This window comes from Dioscorea cayenensis, chromosome 13 (assembly GCF_009730915.1).
Source record: "Dioscorea cayenensis subsp. rotundata cultivar TDr96_F1 chromosome 13, TDr96_F1_v2_PseudoChromosome.rev07_lg8_w22 25.fasta, whole genome shotgun sequence".
In the NCBI taxonomy this organism is placed as follows: Eukaryota; Viridiplantae; Streptophyta; class Magnoliopsida; order Dioscoreales; family Dioscoreaceae; genus Dioscorea; species Dioscorea cayenensis.
The window spans coordinates 6209640-6231425 of NC_052483.1; the positions used below are offsets into that span (position 1 = coordinate 6209640).

General features: G+C 37.1%; 1 long non-coding RNA gene across 1 annotated transcript; it reads left to right on the plus strand.

The window, feature by feature from the left end:
* Window positions 1–8284: 8284 nt before the first annotated feature.
* Window positions 8285–8998, plus strand: LOC120274886. Its single transcript, XR_005541003.1, has 3 exons — window positions 8285–8367; window positions 8472–8521; window positions 8862–8998. It is a non-coding gene; the product is annotated as an uncharacterized LOC120274886 (long non-coding RNA).
* Window positions 8999–21786: the final 12788 nt, after the last annotated feature.

Below are 21786 nucleotides of genomic sequence, written 5' to 3' on the forward strand. Positions count from 1 at the left end.
CCATATGTGCTGGAGTTCCATAAACCGTATCCTTAACATCAATGTATCTTTTCCTGATTTCATTTCTGCTGGCTTTTGGATTACTGAGTACAATTACTCTATGCATACAATCTCTGTTATTGCAGCTACTGTGTGGTACATTTGGAAGGCTCGATGTGATGCTATCTTTTACAATATTGCACCAAACTTTTCTAGCATTGCTTTTCGAGCTGTTATTGCAGCTACTGTGTGGTACATTTGGAAGGCTCGATGTGATGCTATCTTTTACAATATTGCACCAAACTTTTCTAACATTGCTCTTCGAGCTGTTGCCCATGTTAAGGATTTTATTCAGGAGAATTCTGGTCTCCTGGGCCAGCGTTTACTTCTGAATAACTTCTCTATTGCAGATGGCATCTTTCTATTTTATGCTCATTACTGGAACGACCTTACTAAGACAGGTAAATTGGGCTTCTTTGTCACAAACCATACTAATGCTGTGATTTATGCAGGTTGCTGTATGTTTACTGCTGCGACATGCAGTGAAGCTGGGATTTTGGCTTTGGCGATTGCCGTTAGATCAACCATTGATCGTTAGTTGAATATTCGTCTCATTCTCCACTGCAACCCTGACATTTCTCAACTTTTATCAGATGCCAGTAACCCTGTTACCTGGCGAGCTGCTCCTGCTATTATGGACACTTCTCACCTTCTCCAAGTTGCTGGTAATCCCTCTCTGGTGGTCATTCCTAGTCGCTGGAATGGACCTCCTCTCTTGCTCGTTAGGCGTAGCACTTTCAATTACACCTTAAATCTCTTCCTGCTCAGCCGGATCTCTGAGATGGTTGATGAAGACATTCCTGGATTTTGGTTTTACTTTCTAGATTGTTTTTAGTTTCTTGCTTTCTATTTTCTACTAGTTCTTTATTATTTTTTGTATCTTGTTTAACTTTCTCCTTCCTCTCTTACTTGTAAGTTTCCAAACTCTTGTAAACCTTTTCTTGATTTTAATAAAATTAGCTCTCTCTGAACTCTTTCCCCCAAAAAAGATTCATGTTTTAGGGGTGTTTGTTTGATAGTGTTTAAAACTCATTGTAGTTGGAATTACAAGATTCCTTGAAGTAAGTTGTTTGGCTAGGTGGATTTAAAAAAGCAACTGGAATTGCAAATCCTTTTGAGCTGAATTTTTGTGGATTTGGAACCACACCCAAATTGGATGTAGTTCCATATCCAATATTTGAAATTCTAATTAAAATTATTTTTTTTAAAAAAACTAGAATTTAGTTAGATTATAAACAAATAAAATTAAATAAATAATTAATTAATTAATTTGACAAATGATATTTTTGGTAGTTATATATATTAATTTAATACACATATTATATTAATTATTTTAATAAATAATTAATATATGATATTTTATTATGATAAGTTAAGTATATATTAATGATATTAATTACTCATAATATTGACTAGACTATAATTATATTTTATAAAATATTAAATAAAAATATAATTATAGTGTAATTAATATTGGTAATACAGTATATAATTGATATATTATATTATATTAATTATTTAATAAATAATTAATATATTATATTTTATTATAATAAATTAACTATATATTAATTATATTAATTACTCATAATATTTGAAATTTGAATTCATATTTATATAAAATAAACGGTATATTTTATAATTTGTATTAATTATTGCATCAAACAAGTTTTCCAAATTCAAATTTATAAATCCCTCCAACTAGAGGTGGGCACGGGCAGGGTAAATCTGGGCCCGTGCGGGCTCGACCCTGCCGGGTTCGATCACCGACCTTGACCCGGACTCGGCCCGGTTGGGTCTAGAACCCGGCGGGTCCGGGTCACATGAAGCCGGGCCCGGAACCGGCCCGGCTCCCAAGTTGGCCCGGCGGGCTAGGCCAACCCGCCGGGTTGGGCCCTCAGCTTGGGCCCGGCGGGCCGGGTCGTGGCCCACCTCAAAAATTTTTTTTAAAAATTTAAAAAAATTACAGAAAATTCAGAAAAAATTCAAAAAAATTGAGAAAATTTGTGAAAATTCAAGAAAAAATTCAGAAAAAATTTCATAGAAAAATGAATTAATTAAGACCCCAAAAATGAAGACTACGAGTTTCAAAGTAATAAGAGATGTCCACGTATTACACTAAATTTCACTAAAAATTGAAATTATACTAAATTTGGAAATAAATGGCTTGGACTTAATTCGTTTACATGCCGAATTAAGTTGCCTACGTATCCTCACGGGTGTAAGAGGAATCAAAGCCCACGTAGTTCTATTACACATTATAATCGATCACGCACTTACTTAATCGGTACCATCTAGGTCTTGGTCGGGACTCGATGACTGTCGAGCAGTGTGCTCATCATGTTATCATGTAGAAGAAATCACTAGCATCTGGACTTCCTTCTTACGCTTCTTGTTGCTCGAACTTGAGCACGTTTCGATCATCCGTGCAAACTTGAATTTCAATATTTTGTGGGGTCGATTGCGAGCGTGTCGAGATCGACATGTTTCCACTGCGCTAAAAAGTCCGCTCACAAGCTCTCGTAGACATAGGACACGCAAAAAATATCCTTTACCATTAGTGAAAGAATGGGGTACCGATTTTTCATTACCTTCCCACCGATTGAGGACGTTGAAAGTCAGTATACGTGTTGATTTCTTCGAGAACCGGAAAGTTGTGTTTAAGTACAAGTCGAGCTCGTATATTGTGATCCCCTTGGTTTCTTCTTTGCTTGCCTCTGCGGAATGATTCTCCTCCACCACTCGCTAGATTGTCCCTCATCGCCTCCTGCACTAACCCGTGGAACTATATGACTATATCTAATACAATACCTATCATATAATTCAACAAGTTGACTCCTAGTATCAACAACAATTTCATTGACATCCACAATCTTTCGCCGGAGTCCGGGTTCGATTCTTGAGTATCCACGTCGCTCATGGGCAAGCTCATGGGAACCGGTTGGGAATCTTGTCCTCCATTGAATCCTAAGAATTTGTAATATGCGTCCAAATATTCCTGCAAACCTTCTAGCTTCTGTCTTGGATCAAGAACAAATGCAACTAAAGCAATAGGAGGTATATTTTTATAATAAGACAACCATTTAATTTTCATAGTGATTAACGCACTAAACAATTGTGGATCTAATCTAAACTTCCAAAATTGTTCAACCACGTCAACAGCACCATATAAAAATAAATGTGAAGTAGGAAAATAAACTTGCGAAAATAAATTAGTACATGTGTTAAAAACCGCAAGGAAATCAATAATACGAGCGATAATTACCCAGTTATACTCATATAAACGAAAACCAACTAAGGAATCATTAACAAACTTAGTCAACAATGTCCTATAGGGAAATGTTGCACTAAGAAGCCGATAAGTTGAGTTCCATCTTGTTTTGACATCTTTAGGGAATTTTTTTACTCTCATGTTATGTGCTTTACAATAGCGAGCCCATTGTTTCATGAGAGTCATGCTTTTTCCCATATAAGCTACGACCTCCCTAACGGGGAGTACAAATTCTTTAAGCTCTTCCAAACCACTTTGCACACATAAGTTTAAAACATGACAAACACATCTTATATGAAAATATTTGCCACCACATGAAGGCCTCAAAAAATCTTCTAGAGGTGTAATTGAGGCCGTATTAGCGGAGGCATTATCAAAAGAAATTGAAAAAATTTTAAACATTAAACAAAATTCTTCTTTAACTCCACGTATAAGTCTATAAATATTATCGGCACTATGAGACTCGTTGAACACCCTAAAAGCGAGAACACGCTTTAGGATGTTCCACTTGTCATCAACCCAATGTGCAGTAATACCCATAAAATAATTTTCATGAAAAACATCGGTCCAAACATCGGAACATAAAGAAACCGAAGAGTTGAAAGTACGAAAATACTCACAAAGTTGTTCTCTACCAAACTTGTATTGTTTGAATATTGTTCTTTGAATTGTCCTTCGTGAAACCTTCTTGCATGCCGGTTGTAGTGTGTCATTGATGCATTCTTGAACTTGACACCGTTCGTGAAGTTGAGCGGCAAGCGCTCGACGGAAATTGTCTCCGCAATTTTATCCCACGTATTTTTGCTTGCGAAAATGTAAATAGAGATGATCGAGAACCTCGTACCTTCATCCACAGATGAATCAAATTTGTGGTCGTGATCGGGCATGTCCAAGCTTTGTCCGAGTGCTTCTTCTCCAAGTGTCTGTTGAATGTGCCATACCCTCCACCCTTACAATGTTTAAATTCGGAACCACAATAATTACATTTACCATGTGTTATAATGCCATCATTATTATACAATTTTGTAAAATGAGTTTTAAAAATGTTAGATTTGAGGGTAATTTACGTGGAATTGGTTGCTTGTCCGGGTTTGTGAGGGTACATCAACCGGTGCCGATTGTTCTATTGGGCTCTCAAAATCTTGAAATGGATTGCTTTCTTGAGTAGGTGGTGTGGGAGTGGAAGCCAATCCAACAACGCTTTTTCCTCGAGAGGATCCACCCCGTGAAGCCATGTTTTAATATCTAGGAATACAACAACTAATTTCATTCAAGTTTACAACAAATAATATCTAACAAGTATTTACAAAAAAAAAAACAAGTCTAAAACTAATAATTGAATTAAATATCTAACAATATTACAAATAATTTCATTCAAGTCTACAAAAAATAATTTTTATGCAAATATTAAAAATGCATACACAAGTCTAAAACTAATAATGAAATTAAATATCTAAGAATACTACAAATAATTTCATTCAAGTCTACAAAAATAATTTCATGCAAATATTTAAAAAAAATAAGTATACAAAAACTGCACATAATAATTTCATGCAAATATTAAAAAAATGCATACACAAGTTAAAAATTAGTTAACCCCAATCCAAAAATCTAATACATATTACTCCAACATTTAAAAATGTCTAATATCATAAAATTATTTTATCTTACAATTTGTATTATTTATCATGCAGAAACAAAAAACTCCAACCATGGAAATTTGAACACTCCTCCCCCCATTATACATAAATACCATACCCTCTTAAAAATCTTGTATTAAAATAAACCCCTCCCAAGCAGGCCCTTATTAGGCTTGGGCGGAGTATTTTTAGGGCCAAAGAGACCGCGGCGAGGAGCCGAACTGGAGGAAGAGAGCTTGGTGAGAGATCTATGAGTGCGGGCGATGGGCGCGAGCTTCTTAGCTTGGGGAAAGCGGCGGATGGATCCGATTCGGGAGGAGGATGCTCGCCGATGTGCTTTTTCGTTGGTATTGGGTGACTTCTTTTTGACCTGCTCATTTTGGAGCTTGAATTTCTCTTGTTTTAGTATCCGATTTAGGTTTTTTTATGCTTAAGAAGAACAATAGGAAATTTGGAAATTATGGTTTTGGATAGGAATTGCGACTTTTTTTTCTTGGGAAATTAGGGTTGTCTCTGGCCATTGGTAGAGTGATAAAAAGAAATAAGCTAATTAACTTTACTTTTTATTATGATTGATCTTTGTCGAGTCATGTTTACTTCCTTATTTCTCAAATCTTTTTTTCTTATTCATGGATGCCAATAACCTTATAAAAATCTAGAATGTGAAGAAGATGGTGAGACGAGACAATGATTGGAAGTTCATTAACTTTGCATCTACGAAATTTCTATGAAGATAAGGATCTATTTTACAGGGAGGGAACCGGACAATATCCATATTCTTCGCTATGACCCTGGGCCTTAGGATCATGCAATTTGTTTAAATGTGGATGCTTGAGTAGTGATTACTTCTACCCCCATCTCTTTCCATTATGATTAATAAAAGACTGCAATTAGTGGAGGATTTCACGTTTTTGGCTTGCTTGCCTACATGTTTTGCAATCTCAAAAAAATCTTTTTCAATCTAATATTCGTGGATCGTACTTATGTTTAAAGTTTGAAAATCAATACATTGATTTATAATATTACCATCGATAATTTTGCTAATTGCACTTATTCCTTCAAGATAAGCTTTTTGCCTTTTTCAGCTCTTGATTTATCGCACTTTCTCATCTTGTTTATGCCTTTGAATGTGATAATAATGTGCATATGTTATTCTTTAGTCCATTATTTTTAAATAGTGTATTTCTATCCTCTGCTTCTAGGAATATAATGTTCTTGATTATAAAGACAAAGTCCTGGATGAGTTTTATGATGCACTTGGGTTGCCAACATCTGCAAGTGAAGGAAAGATTCTGTCACCAGTGGCCCTCCAAAACGGAAATCTTGGTTTCGAAGCTATTGTTGTCAATCAAGCTATTGATCATGACTTGGTTGAGTTAGAGCAACACAGTGTATATTGCTTGACTGCCTGCTGAGCTAGGGATTTTAGTTTAAAGAATATCTGAACTTGTAGCTGGGCATATGGGTGGGCCTGTAAAGGGTGCTAGTATTATGTCAACAAGATGGTTGGAGAGAGAGTTACGAAGGTTACTACAAACAAGTGTATTACCTATTGGTTGCATAAAATTAGGTTTATCTCTTCATCGTGCTTTGCTCTTCAAGGTCAGGCATCTTACTATTTTAGAATGAGGTTTCTTTCATCATGCCATTCAGAGCAGATAGTAGGGGTGGGCTTTTGTTTTTGTGTTATATAGCAAGAACTGAACATCTGGGAAGCCACCTAATGTGCATGGCCTTGTCGACTTAAAATTGGGGGAGCAAATAATTGAGGATTTAGAGAGTATAAAGTTTAATGCAATGTTTTAAAGGATATATAGGTATTTGTGGAGTTCTGAGAGATATTAGCTAAAAAAGAACTTATTATTTGTTGATTTTACTTTTAAAATTTCAAATTGTGCCAATACAATATTTTTTTTATTCCAGTAAAGTTTCATCACTTGACTCACATGTAATTTGATCTATCAGAGAAGGTTGTACAAAATTCTTCACCGTCCAAATAGTCAAATTGAGGAGAAGCGAAGAATTAAAATGGCCCTTGATGTGGTATGATAAATTTTTTTCATAATTTCTTGGGTGGAAGTCTTGTGTAAACTGAACATCCTTAGTTGGTAGAATAATTAAAAAAAAAAAATGACACTTGTGTTCCTATTACTGTTTTGGGAGCAGTTCTCCTTGGTTTCATGTGGGATGTTTGTTTATTGTTTTATCTTAGATTGATTACTGTTAATGTTTTCGGCCTGTAGAAAGTGGACTTGGTGGGTTTTTGTTGAAATTTTAGTAAAGGAAACTAGTGTTCATGTTGAAAATTTGGAAGGATTCTTGCTTTCTATTATAGTGGCAGACTGAGAGGTGGACTTTGACTGCTTTGGCATCCCAATGTCTGAGATGTATTGAAGTCCTGGAATTTGAACATATATTAACTTGTTTTGGAAGACATTATTTGTAAGTTGCCTACTAAGTCATCTGAGCCTCTGCATGGATCTGGCAGTATGAAGTTTTATATGTCCCATACTTGCAGAAAATATGCTGTTCAGACCAACAATTCTTGCATCACTCAGTCTATAATCATGATTATATTAACTATTAATCATTTGGTTTGTGTCACTCATTAGTTGTTTTAGGTGTTCATTATCTACTGACCTGTATGTTGCTATGAATGGGCTTTTTTCTTCAAATATGTGTGCGTCTTTCCAGTCTCATTAGATGTCAGTATGACCTATATTAGAATAAAGTTTAAGTGAACTTTTTTTATCATTGTCATACCTCATCTTGGGTCAATCAAAATGAGTCTTGCTTTGTTTCAAATATATATTTAAATAAGTTGCTATCTGCTTAAGTTTGAATAATTACACTGTAGGATATCCGCATCATTCTTCTCATTCTAAAACTTAGTTTGTAGAATGTGTATGGGTATCTGCATGTTTTTCTTTGTGGTTTTCTGTTAGTGTTGTCACTATGTTGCCTTCTTGATTGGGATTGGTTACTTGTGTTGATTTATTGGATATGCTTCTAGTTAGAGCTAAGAGGTCCTTCTAAATCATGAGTATAGTCCTATGAATACTGGTCAAAATATTGGGCAAGTTCAAGTTGTACAGTCTTGTACCTTTTGGCCATAGCATCATCCTTAGTTTTCCTTTATACAGTGTGATCTATTTAGGAAGCTATTAGATCTAATCTAATGTTACATACAGACATCCATTCCAAACAAATTTATTTTCATATGTTTGGGAAAGGTGACATCTTTAAATGTTGGAATAGAATAATAAATGGATATCGTTCTTAGTTTATTTGATCAAGTGTTACTCTATTAGTTCACATTAATAGCATTCTGATATCAATGTAATGCAGGTCTGTGATTTTAGTCTCTCAAGGTTGAATCACGGCACATTTTCATTTTGAATTTTAACTGCTGGAACGGTGAGATCTAGTTTTCGCTCTAGTACTTTTAGGAAATTATTGTTACTAGTTTGTCGAACTTCTAACATTTAACTTTCTAAATCTTTGTCCCAATTCTATTTTAGCCTGAATGGATGGCACCAAAAGTGTTGTGTAACGAGCCATCAAAGGAGAAGTGAGTTTCCTTATCTATAGTTACACTTGAGCACCTTATTATTTTAATGATATTTCAAGTATAACTCATATTTTTATTTGGCCTGGTGGCATTCATTGATGTGCTTGTTGACTTGAGCAGTTCTCTTGTGAAGTGGAATGCTTGTTTAGTTTTTCTTTTAGGCAAGAGCAAAAAATAATGGCCACTTGGCCTGTGTCTATTTTTTTTTTTTTCCCTTCTGGAGAATATACAGGAATGCTCTTTATGTCTATATAATGTATATACATATATACTAAAATTTGCAAGTCCAAAGAATTTGTGGTGGCTTGTGGAGTTTCTTAATTAGGGTGTGTTTTCTTAGGTTTGGCCCCAATTGAAAACCAGGAACAACATATAGACGAATATGGAAAGACCGTATGGCTAATTGTGAGCAAAAGGGAGTGACCTTGAGTTGTTTGGTTTTAAGTTTTGTAAATAATAGTGATGGCACTTGAGTTATTGAAGGATGTAGACTCTCATGAATATCTATGAACTAGATTCCATTTCTTTGAATGAATGAATGAATGAGAGAATGTGACATTGTTAAATAGGTGCTTGCAGTACTGTTATTAAAATTAAAGTACATCAATATATGAAACAGTGAAATGTTTTTGGTGTACATCTGATTTGTGAATTTTTTTTCCATCTAACAATGGTTTCTATCAAGCTCCATGCAAAATTATGCAGTCTCCTGTCACTGAATTTGTATTGTCAAAATGATTTAAGCTGTAAGGTTTCAAAGAAAATAAAAAGCTGGAAAATCTCCAGCAATGAAAAAGTACCACAAATTTATCATTTATCTGGAAAGTAAACTAACAATAGTGTTATGCATGAAAACACCAGGCAAATGGTTAAAAGACAAAAAACCAATAATGTTACACATGAAACCATCAGGCAAATGATTAAACAAAGATTTGGAGATTGGAGATGGCATTTGACAATTATGACATAATCTTTCAGCTGCCCAAATTTCTTCTTATCAGACAGCGGATGATCTTATGATTAGCAGAATTGCGAAATCAAAGCTTTGATTGATCATCAAATGTATCTTGTGCTCTAATCTCAATTCAACTTGAGAAATTGTTAAAGCTCTTTAATTAGCAGCATTGGAAAATCATAGCTTTGATTGTGTTGGACCCAATGGTTAACTTGGTCCATAGTCCCACATCGCCTGTGGGAGACGTTTCCCTCTAATTGATATACCACCACCAACTCTTTTCTGTAACTATAGTTATAGAGAAATTAAGGTGGTGAGTCCCTGTCTTAACAGATTGATCAGCAGGTTGTTGGATATTTTGTTTGTTTACCCCGTTCTCACTATCCTCAGGTTTTTGGATCTTTGCTGTCCTCCATTAAGCTCCATGCCTTCCTTTTCCACAAACGAGCTAGCAACACATTTGCTAACACCTGGGAAAAAAAACAAGAAAAAAATAAATCATAACACCCTCTGTAGAAATATGTGTCATGAATATTAAAATATATAATTCAACCCCAAATAGACAAAATAATAATACAAAATTGTGACAAAGGCACCTTAATTATCAAATAACTGTTGTAACCAAAGCCAAAAGAAGCACACGTGCCAACACCTGCTTTTTGCTGTTTTCTTTTTAATCTGCAAAAGAAGCTTAGAAAGAAAAGGGGAAAAAAATACAAACGCAAAAACAAAAATCACAACAGTATCATCAAATACAAAATCAGGTTTGAAGTTCGCTCATTTTAGGCCATTCTGCACATTAACAAAACTAAGGTTTTCAAAGTAAAATTCCACAAATAATCCTTAGCAAATATAAGTGAAAATAACATATAAACAACATTTTACATTGATATCTTTCAATCCATGAACTTCAAAGCCAGATTTAATTTAGAAAATACAAAACATAATAATGGCAAACAAACCTCAAACTTAGAAACCAACTAATAATGTCTTCTCACCGGCATAGATAAAAAACTCATCAAAGTGTTCTGCTTTGAGAAGAGAAACCAGAAACAACATAGAGCAATCCAAAGTAGAATTCCACACAAAATTTGGTATTACTTAAGGTTTGGCTAACTTTCATGTTTGAGAGAGAGAGAGAGAGAGAGAGAGAGAGAGGGTACAATCTTGTAATTGTGGAGAGCGATTCGTCTTCAGCAGTACAGCTTATTCATGCTACAAAAGAGCTCCCTACTTGTATTGGATTGTTGGCACATGATTGAAAGAGAAGTTTAGTATTTTTATCTCTAGTACTTATAGTTGAGTTCATACAGAGGTGTGTGAATTGTGCCGCTCATTCGCCAGCCAGAGCGTCACATTCCTTGCATGGTCTTCATGTTTGGGGTTATACCCCTCTAGATTGTATTTTATTTGTCTTGTCAAATGACTTATTAACAGATTAAATGTCTTTCTTTAAAAAAAAAAAAAGGAAAATATCAATCACAAAACACTGTCTGATATACTTATAAAAGTTAAGGATTTGAATCTCTTGTCCCTCCAACAGCTTGTTTACATTGCTAAAAACCTAAAAAAACTTAATCAATTACAAATTCATTAAACAAATAAAAATATACAACTCATATAGACCAAGACTTGAGTGAAATATTTAAAAACAGAGTACAAAAAATGCATGGTAGTCCAAAATTAAAAAAAAAAATCACTTGAGATTGATAAACATTACATATATAAAATATATTTTTGAGGTAGGGCGACAAGCACCAACTCTTATGGGCGTATGCGGGCCAAGGAACTGCCACAATGTCCTCACCCTCTTGAAACTGGGGAGCGCGGTCAGGGGGAATTGAATTCGCATCTCGCCCAAATGAGGGGACCCAAGGTACTACTCGGCTATATAAACACATATAGTTAGAAGTAATCTTTATTATTATTATTATTATTATTATTATTATTATTTAGAAATGCAGATAAAGTAGAATTCAAACTGTCTATTTTTAAGTTAGGAGCACTATAAGAAAATTGGGTTGTAACGGTGGATTTTATATGAGCCACTAAACTTCTATACATAAAAATATTTCTGTACATATTCCCTTTTATAAAACTTGAAATCACATGCATACTCTCATTTATTGTTTCACGAATAACTTTAATTAATTATGTGATATTACAAATATATATTTAAAATTTTGTATAATTTTTCTTATAAATTTTTATATAAAGGTATATCTATAGATATATTTTTGTATATTATTGTTTTAATAAATATTTTAAAAAATAAACATAGATATAAATGAATAAGAAATTATACAAAATTTTAAATATATATTTGTAAAAAAATTATTCGTGAAACAATTGATGCATAAGTTATGATGAATTAACTTTGTTCGGCATTTTTGGTTCATATTTCTATAAATCCTTGTTTAAGTGAGCAGGGTTGCTTTCTTATATTTATTGAGATTAAACTACACTAGGAGTTAGATATTTTCTCCCCGATTTTTTTTCCCTATTGCAAATGGTGCCATACTTTCTTCAAGCTTTCTTGATGTTGTTGTTTTACTTAACAAACAAAATATAGCTTTTTATGCATATAGATATTATGGTAAAATTTCAGCTTCCATGCTATTTAGGCGATTTACTTTCATAAGCATAACTAAGTCTAACATAACACAATTAGTTGTTTGATGAAACACATTAAATTTTAGTAACCCATGCATATAAGTATAGAGGGATGGTTCTGTTAGATGTGTGCATGTATATTAGATATATGTATGTATATACATGGGTATACCTGTATATTTGGCTTCTATATGAAGCCCCATGATTACACTTGTTGAGATAATTGATGAGCATTGATCCATCTCCTTTCTTCTCTTCTTTCATTCTTCTCTCTTTTAACATGGTATCAGACTAGGTACCTTCCTCCGGCCATCTCTCCGGCCACCTCTTCGGCCACCTCTACAGTTCACCAGTCCTTTCTTCTTCCCCCTTTCTCTTATTCCTCTTTTCATCTCCTTATTCATACGAAAAAAAAATCCCCAGCGCCTAGTACCAGGCCGCGCATCACTTACTGTCGCCCCACTGGCGCCTAGCACGCGCCCGCCCAGCTGCCCATCACCGAGCACCACGCCATGCCCTGCCCCCTGCGCCCGGCAGACACCGGCACCGAGGCCATGATCCGCCCCGGCAGCCGAGCCGCACCGGCGCCCAGCTGTTTGCTCGAGCGCACCAGCATGTACCAGCGCTCGGCACCAGCGTCCACTGCCGTGCCGCTTACCGACCGGCCGTCATCACTCGCCGAAGACTGTTGATCGCTGTCTTACCGACCAGCCTCCACCTCTTTTTCCATCCTTTCCCAAGAATAAAGGCTTTGTGTCTTCTCCAAGCACATGAAGACAATTGAAATGACTCATTCCATTCAAAAAGCAAAGACAATGATGTGAGTTTTTCCTGTACTCATGTGATTAGGGATCTTAGTCCGATAAATGCATGCGCTAAAAAATATTTAAAAATTATGGATGCTTTTGGACTCAGTGGTGTGCTAACTGAGATGCGTCACCGCAATCTCCATCATTCTGATGTGGTACTTAACGGCACCAACTACATTGCTTGGCGGCTCACTGTCAAGCGTATTCTCGATGGTATTTGCGTTCTTTGCCACGTTGATGGTACATGTACTGCTCCTACTGCTCCTTCTATCCCTGACAACACTCCCTCCACCGAGGCCTCTGCTCTTTTTCTAGCATTTGAGCAGCAGTTTGAGAAATGGGCTACTGAAGACTCTACGGCCAAGATGATGATCTGTCAGACGGTCACTCTTGATATTCGCACTCAGATTGCTGATCTTCCCACCGCTCGGGCGATGTGGGACTATCTTGAGCGTCGTTACTGTGGTTCTAGTCAGGCACAACTTTACACTTTATATCAGGCTCTCTCTAGTCTTTAGCAAGGCGAGGACACTGTCGACCAGTTCTATACTCGGTATTGTGCCTTATGGCATCAGATTGATGCTCTGACTCCTTCCTATTGTGCTGTTCATGCTGCCCAGATCCTTACTTGTTCTGAGTCCTGCTCACGTCGTCACAGCCATGACGATACACGCTCCCTCGGTCTATTCTTTGATGATGCTTTCACCTTTATTCATGCTGAGGAAACTCGTCTCTGGGCTGCCTTCACAGGGGGAGGTAGTGCTCTTGTTGTTCCTCGCCTTCCTCCTGTCTCTTCGTCCTCATCTACTAGACCCCCGGCATCTTCTGTCTCATCTCGGCCTTCTTCTTCTACTAGGCCAAAACGCACTATGATTTGTCACTACTGTGGCATGTTTGGTCATCTTGAGCGTGAGTGTCGGAAGAAGCAGCGTGGACTTCAGCGTCTTGCTCCTTCACCGCCTCTTCTACATTGCCTCACTCTCACCGGCGAGGCACATTACATCCCGAGTCTCTCACGCTTCACCGTCTCCGGCTACATCATCTTCTCCTTCATTGTCTCCTGCTGATCATCAGTTGTTGGCGATGTGTCGACAGTTTCAGCAGTCTCATCTAGCAGACTCCACTGGCCATGCACAGTCAGCTCAGATTCCTCCTTCTGCTCCAGGTAGTTCATGTCCTCTTTGGCTTCTTGATTCTGGTGCTTCTCTTCACATGACTCCTGATGCCACTCATCTTCATCATTCCCGTCCGCCCTTACATGTTACACGTGTTCGTACCGCTGATGGTACCCTCCTCTCTATTTCATCTACTGGCCATTTTTCTTCTACTTTCTTTTCTATTCCCTCTGTCTCTCATGTTCCTTGTTTATCCATAAACCTCGTATACATTAGTCGACTTCTCGATTATAGTTGATCGAGTTATTTTTATGACCGTATCTCATGTCGTGTGCAGGATCACAGTGGGACAGTGATTGCAGCTGGCCGCCGCCATAATGGAGTCTATGTGTTGGATACTCTTCATCTATCATCTTCAGCTAAGACGTTTCTTCACTGTCATGCTACCGTTTTATCTCATCATATGTGGCATCATCGTCTTGGTCATTTGTGTCCCTCTCGTCTGTCATCTTTTGTTCGTCTTGGCGTCTTAGGAGCTGTCTCTCTTTCCTCCGATGTTGTCTGTATTGGCTGTAAGCTTGGTAAACAGCTCCAACGTCCTTATCCTATGAGTGTATCTTAGACTACTGCTCCTTTTGAACTTATTCATTCTGATGTTTGGGGTCCCGCTCCTTTTGTTTCTAAAGGAGATAACCGCTATTATGTTATTTTTATTAATGACTACACTCGCTTTACTTGGATCTACTTTATGCATAATCGTAGTCAGTTATTGTCTATTTATCAATCTTTTATAGCCATGGTTCACACGCAATTTACTGCCTCAGTCAAGATCTTTCAATCGGCTCGGGTGGTGAATACATTTCTCGAGGAGCTTTTTACGTGCTCTTTTTATCTTAAAGGGCACCTGCCTCAATTATCTTGTCCTAGGGCTCATCCTCAGAATGGGGTAGCTGAATGCAAGCATCGTCATATCTTAGAGATGGCTCGTGCTCTTCTTCTTGGTGCTTTTCTCCCTCCTCTTACTTTTTGAGGGTCGATCTTTCTGTTAATGCAGTACGTTTATCTAATTAACCTTCAACCTTCTCTCTCTTCTTCATGATCATGCAGCTGAGAATGTCTTCATGGAACACCTCCTCGCTACGATCATCTTCGATATTTTTGGTTGTCGTTGTTTTGTTTTTGCTCTCACCTCGGGAGGCGGACCAAGCTCACCGTCGATCCGTCTCTTTGTGTTTTTCTGGGATATAATCTTGAGCATAAAGGTTATCGTTGCTATGATCCTGTTACCCATCGTATTCGTATCTCTCGAGATGTCACATTTGATGAGGCACACCCCTTTTTATACCTCTCCTTCTTCTACTGAGTCTCCCTCTCCTTCGGTTCCTCTCTCTTTTCTTTTCCATCCCTTTTCTCCCTCCGAGATCGTCCCCTATGCCTTCCTCCTCCTTTCCCTCATTTCCCCAGGCTTCTTAGTCACTCTTCTCTAGATCCTCCTTCTCCACTACTCTCGTCGGGTCTCCTGTCTACCTCTCTTCTCCCTCACTCCGCTCACTCGCCCGGTTCGTTTATTTTACCATCGTCGAGATCACTGTGACTCCACGATGCGGTTTCTCTCGACGCTCTCCTACTATCGATCCGGCTCTTGAGGGTATCCTCTCCTCCTTATTCTTTACGAGATCGCTCCACTTTACATCCACACATTCGTTATGCTTCTTCTAGCACTAGTATCTCGGGATGTCGTTGAGCCGAGGTAACTCTCGAGAGCGGTTCGATCCCCTGAGTGGTGGACTGCCATGGCTGAGGAGCTTGATGCCTTGTCTCGGACTCATACATAGGGATATTGTCTCTTTCGCCCTCATTCCGATGTGGCCGTTGCTATGGGTGAAGACCCGATTCGATGGATCTCTCGGCGCTATAAAGCGTCTTGTTGCTTTGGTTTTCGGCGTAAAGTATGGTCGTGACTATGAGGAGACTTTTGCCCGTGACCCACATGCACTGCTGTTCGTACATTAGTTGCTTTTTTGCCGATGTTGCGTCGGTGGGTTCTTCATCGACTTGATGTGAAGAAACGCCTTTCTTCATGGGGACCTAAGGAGGAGGTCTACATGACTCCTCCTCCCACGGCCTTGAGTGCCTCAGGGATCGTGTTGTCTACCTTCGCCGCAGCTCTCTATGGTCTCGAATAGGCTCCTCGTGCACGGTTTAAGAGATTTAGCTTGAGTTGTTGAAAGGCTGTGGATTTACTCCGAGCATCCATGATCCGGCGAGTCTTTGTATTCATTCTTGACCTCGTGGCGAGATCATTTCTTCTTACGTATGTGGATGATATGATTCTTCTTGGTGATGATTACTACTCATATTACTTTTGTGAAAGCGAAACTAGTGAGACCTTTCTTTGATGGCGATCTAGGTCCGCTTTCGTTATTTTTACAGGTATCGAGATCACATCTCATCACGATAGCTATCGACTATCTCGGCACGTTACACTCTTGATCTTCTTGCTCGCTACGGCTTAGCGGATACTCGTCTTTGCCGCTACAGTCGATGGAGTTGCATTTTGCGGCTTGTGCTTCGATGGGACTCCCTTACGAGATCCTACTCGCTTCTCGACATCTTGTTGGGTAGCTTGGTATATCTTCTTTGATTACACGTCGACATTTCTCATCTTGTGCACATTCTCGATCCGGTTTGTTGCGGCTCCCACCTACATTCATTATGGACATCTTCTTGATCTGATATCTGCCTACGCTGAGTGTTTGTTCTCTACCCGTCACTCTTGACTCTGAGGCCTATTACGATGCTACTTGGGCCAGCTCACGATGATCGGGATCTCATCGTCAGCTCTTGTATCTTTCTTGGGTCTTCACTTGTTGTTTGGAAGACTAAGAAATGACAAACTATTGCCAAGTCGATCTTGAGTGAGGTTAGTGCTTTGGCTTCTACGATGCAGAGAGGTGCTTTGGATTAGCGCTCTATTCTCACGAGGATTTTGGTGTGCCGATCCATTCTCCTATTCCTATTCCTTTGCGATGATGCAGGGGAGCCCTTGATTGCTACTGCAGTCCGGTCAAGCATGAGTTGACCAAACACATTGGTGTGGATGCCCACTTCACTCGAATTGTCATGTCCGTGCTCATCTGCGTGTCCCTCCATTATCTTCCTACCGGGGTTCGGTGGTTGATTTTTCACCAAAGCGGAATGGCGTGATTAGCATCTCTTTATGTTGTCCAAACTCAAGACACATGATCCACCTTGAGTTTGAGAGGGTGTTAGATATGTGTATGTATATTAGATATATGTATGTATATACATGGGTATACTATATATTTGGCTTCTATATGAAGCCCCATGATCCACACTTGTTGGGTAATAGATGAGCATTGATCCATCTCTTTTTCTTCTCTTCTTTCATTCTTCTCTCTTCTAACAGTTTACATCAGTCGAAAAAGTAGCAATAGTTACAAGATACAAAAAACTGAGTGATACAAAATATAAGATCTTAATATGCTCATAACAAAGAAAGATAGTGCTTGCGATTAGCAATTTGAGTCATAGTAAGCCACCATCTACTAGAGAGCAGACAACACCAAATATGTTGAAGTTTCCCATTCCAAAATTTCCAAAAATGAGTTTAAGATAAGACATTGCCTAAAATGTTGTCTTCCTTGCCATTCTTTTGGAGAGAATCAAATGACCAATATAAAGTATTGAAATAAAATACCAGTCTTGCAAACCATTCTTTTGAAGAGAATTGAATGACATACATAAAGCATTGCAATAAATTGCCTGTTTGTTTGCACAGCTGAACCTGTATAGTTTAATATCCTTGCTGCCTCAAAATTAGAGAGGCGACAACTTTAGCGAATAGTAACCATCACGAGTCGACTCACAATATAGTTTTAAAACAATTGAAAAAAACCATAGAATTAATTTAACCTCCTCATCGTCAGCATTGTAATTCTGAAAAGGGCGTATCTCACTATCTGGTCTACATATCAAAGTTATTATGGTAATATCTCACTATCTGGTCTACATATCAAAGTTATTATGGTAATAAATGATTTAGCAAAAAAACACAATATTGTTTAGGTTACTTTGAACAACATGAACAACATGGTGTTTGTCAAGGTTATTTATATAATAAGAGTTCAAATATTATTCGATCTGACAGAGTAGATTTAATAGCTTGATTCACTTCACTAAAAACTATGTATTACTTGCTAAATGGTCTTTTTATATTTCATAAAATTTAGCAAAATATGAGAAAAGATGACTAAATAAATATTACCCAACAGAGTGATTCCATAGAATGGCTAACTTAAATTTCTCCTTGTAAGAAGGATGAGAGATTTCGAGAAACATAGCATCTTGGTGACTTTAGAAGATTACTGTTTAGATAGATTTTACCAAAATGAACAAGGAGGAATAAATAGAAATAGATATTGGTATTGTTGGAAATATAGTCCAGCATTGGTTGTGTAATAGAAGAGTGATGAGTTTATATATGGATATAGGGTTGAATCAGCTAAGTCTTGAGACGCTTTTCAGTGTAAAGACCCTAAAAGCTTATGTAGCTTTGTTGGAAATATAGTATCACATCGGTTGTGTGATAGAAGTGTAATGGGTTTATATATAAGTATAAGGGTTGAGCCACTAAGTTTTGAGACTTTTTGGTGTAAGACCCCTAAGCGTATAAAAGCCCATATAGGAGCCCACTAGTACTAAAATATAAAATCCTAACATGGTATGAGGAGCGATATAGTGGAGCTCTGGATGTGAGTGCAAGTCCATGTGTGTATGACCTCCATGTGTGTAGAGCCAGCTGAGACACAAGTAGTGTACATGAGTCCATGTAAACAAACCTCCGGTGTCTGAGTGCATGCTAGAGTTCGACCGAGTTGAACTTGAGGGAGATATTAGAAATATAGTACTGCATCGGTTGTGTGATAGAAGTGTAATGGGTTTATATATAGGGTATAGGGGTTGAGCAGCTGAAAGTCTTGAGGGCTTTTTGGTGTAAGACCCTAAGCCCATATAAATCGTATAGAAACCACTAATGCCAAAATATAAAATATACTGACAGCTATATAAGTCCTTTAGATACAAAAAATATGAAATCTAACATGGTATCGGCGCAGTATAGTGGATCTGATATATTATATATATATATATATAGAACCTACGAGACACAAATGGGGTTGATGCCGCTAAGTCTTGAGATTTTTGGTGTAAGGGCACTAAAACATGTAGCGACATTTAGGGCCCCACTTTTACAAAAATATAAAATTTAACAGTGTATTAAACAAACAAAAACTATGATTGTGATCAAAAACAAAACCAGCGATAATTCCTAGAAAGCCTTCGAACACTTCTCTCAAGACACTATCTTGACAAAGAAATAGCCACACGAAAGCATATAAACATCTCAAATATAAAAGGAAAGATGAAACAAATGTTGTTAAAACAATTAAAAATCAAGAAACTTTTTAACTTCAAGTATAAAAGTATCTTGTAAATTTAATAAGTATTTTTGAGAACTCGACCTATATATTATGGTAACTCGATATATAAATAATTCAAAAGTTAAATTTGAAGTTTTCGACCAAGTTTTCCATTATCTAATGAGTAGCATGCGTCTCGGGGATGCTCCCATTCAAAAAATGACCTTTTTAAATATTCGATCTGATCTTGCAAAAGTTGCTTCCGAAAACATAACCCTATATCAACAATACCAAAAGGATTAAAAGAGATCAAGATTTGGTTTCATCCCTAAGAGGTATCAAACCCGACATTTTAACAATGACTTCTATAGTTGAAGATTTAATGCATGAAATAGGCAAATGGAGATGAGAACATGGATCTCTCTTAAGTTGAAAGCTGACAACTCCATCAACTATTGCCATTCAAAAATCCTCTTTTCTTTCAAAATTGTTGATAAGAAACAAGGGATGTCTCTCATCAAATTTTTGTGCACATTCCTAATAGCTTCTTCCTCTGCCCCTTCCTTGTTTGCCCAAAAGAAAGTTCATTCTCTGCTGACTACGTCGAGCATCTCACAGACGAGGAAGCACCCTTGTTGTACCGAGTCAAATTTGGACCTATGATTTTCTCTTATTTTACGTGAATGCATTAGGGTAAAATGGTCATTTTGCATTAATAGATTTTTCTTGGATTGCGAGTTGGTTATGTCTGAAAAGTGCCATAAAAGCGAGGGGCAATTCGGTCATTTGGATTTTGTTTCCATTCTTGTGTTAGAGGGCAATAGAGTAATTTAGAAAAGAATAAAAAAACATTATGTGACCCATTACTATAGTTAAACCAGCCTGTTCCTGTAGTTTTGCAGCCCAATAATGTTGATTACATCAAAAGCCTTTGTAGCAAAAATTGACACTTTCATGTAGCGAGGCGAGAGTTAAAATCAAAATCTTTTCTCTTCCTTCTACTTTCCTTCTCCTTCTTTGTTTCTCCATGCCGACCGAACCCTTAAAAATCCCTAACTATTTCCGACGACCAATTCAGTGAGACCAACACCAAAAATTTATTCCCCACATCCTCTTGAGTAAGGTAAGAGCCTTTATCCAAGTTTTTACCATGTATTTCTTCCGTATATTCATTGTATTCATTGTTTAGAAACCTAGACCAAAACCTTAGATTTTTCAAGATTTGTGGGAGTTTTTGGGCTTAAAAATGAAACCCTTGATGTTGTCAATTGTTATTCATGAGAATTGTGGCAAAATTTCATTGTTTGATGTTGTAAAATGAGAAAACCATTTGTAAGGTTCGGGTTTCTCTGTAGCATTCAGCGTTCTTTGTAGCACGCGAAAACTTTTGGCCTTTTTATTGTATTTCTTTGATCCAAAATTGAAGCTTTTCATTCATTGAACTTATTGGAACTAGGTTTACTCCATTACGAGTCGTTTGGGTCCAAAATGACAATGTCTTGCCCTAAAACCCTAAGGTTTTGTATTAGACATGTATAAATGCATTTGCATGCATTATCTTTTTAGCTATCATTCTTGTGTTCATTAGTATTTGGATTCCACCTTGTATCTAGGTGGCGGCACCTCGAAGGAAGGAAACCTGTCAATCATGTCTTGGCGTCTCCATGCGAGGCAACATGTCTTGTGAGTGGGTTATGTTGAATGCACAATTCTAATTGAATATCGAAAATATTTTAATTGTTTTCTTAAATGATTTCCATGGCCTTATCATGTTTTAAATCACTATTTCATGGATGAGGAAGAAAGCATAGATGACCGCTAGAAACTATGTTTTTATTTGGAATGACTTGTGGTTTTACTCTCACGAAAAATCATGAGAGCGCTTACTAAGGACATACATGTTTGGTGGATGAATGAAAATTGTTGATTATTACAATGAGTTCATTAAAGCTTAGTGTTATAAGTGAAATTAATTATGTATGTTCAATGGATGATTTAATCTCCCTAGTGATGTATAATTTCTAAAAGTTTTTGAGGCATAATGTGATAAATATAGGTACATGGAACCCTGATGAAACCTTGAATGCTAAGGTATATAATTACACTTATGTTGAAATTGATGAAATTTGTTCTTGTAAGTATCTGTAGGGGTGCTTAATTATAGTTGATCATATTGTGGTATATATATATATATATCGGGTGGATGTTATTGATTATGATTATTATTTTAAATGGAATTTCTTTAGAATATTGATGATGAATAGCTTGAGATATATATGACCATTGTTGGATTGCAAAACTAAATATTCTTGTGAATTTCAATAATAGTTTG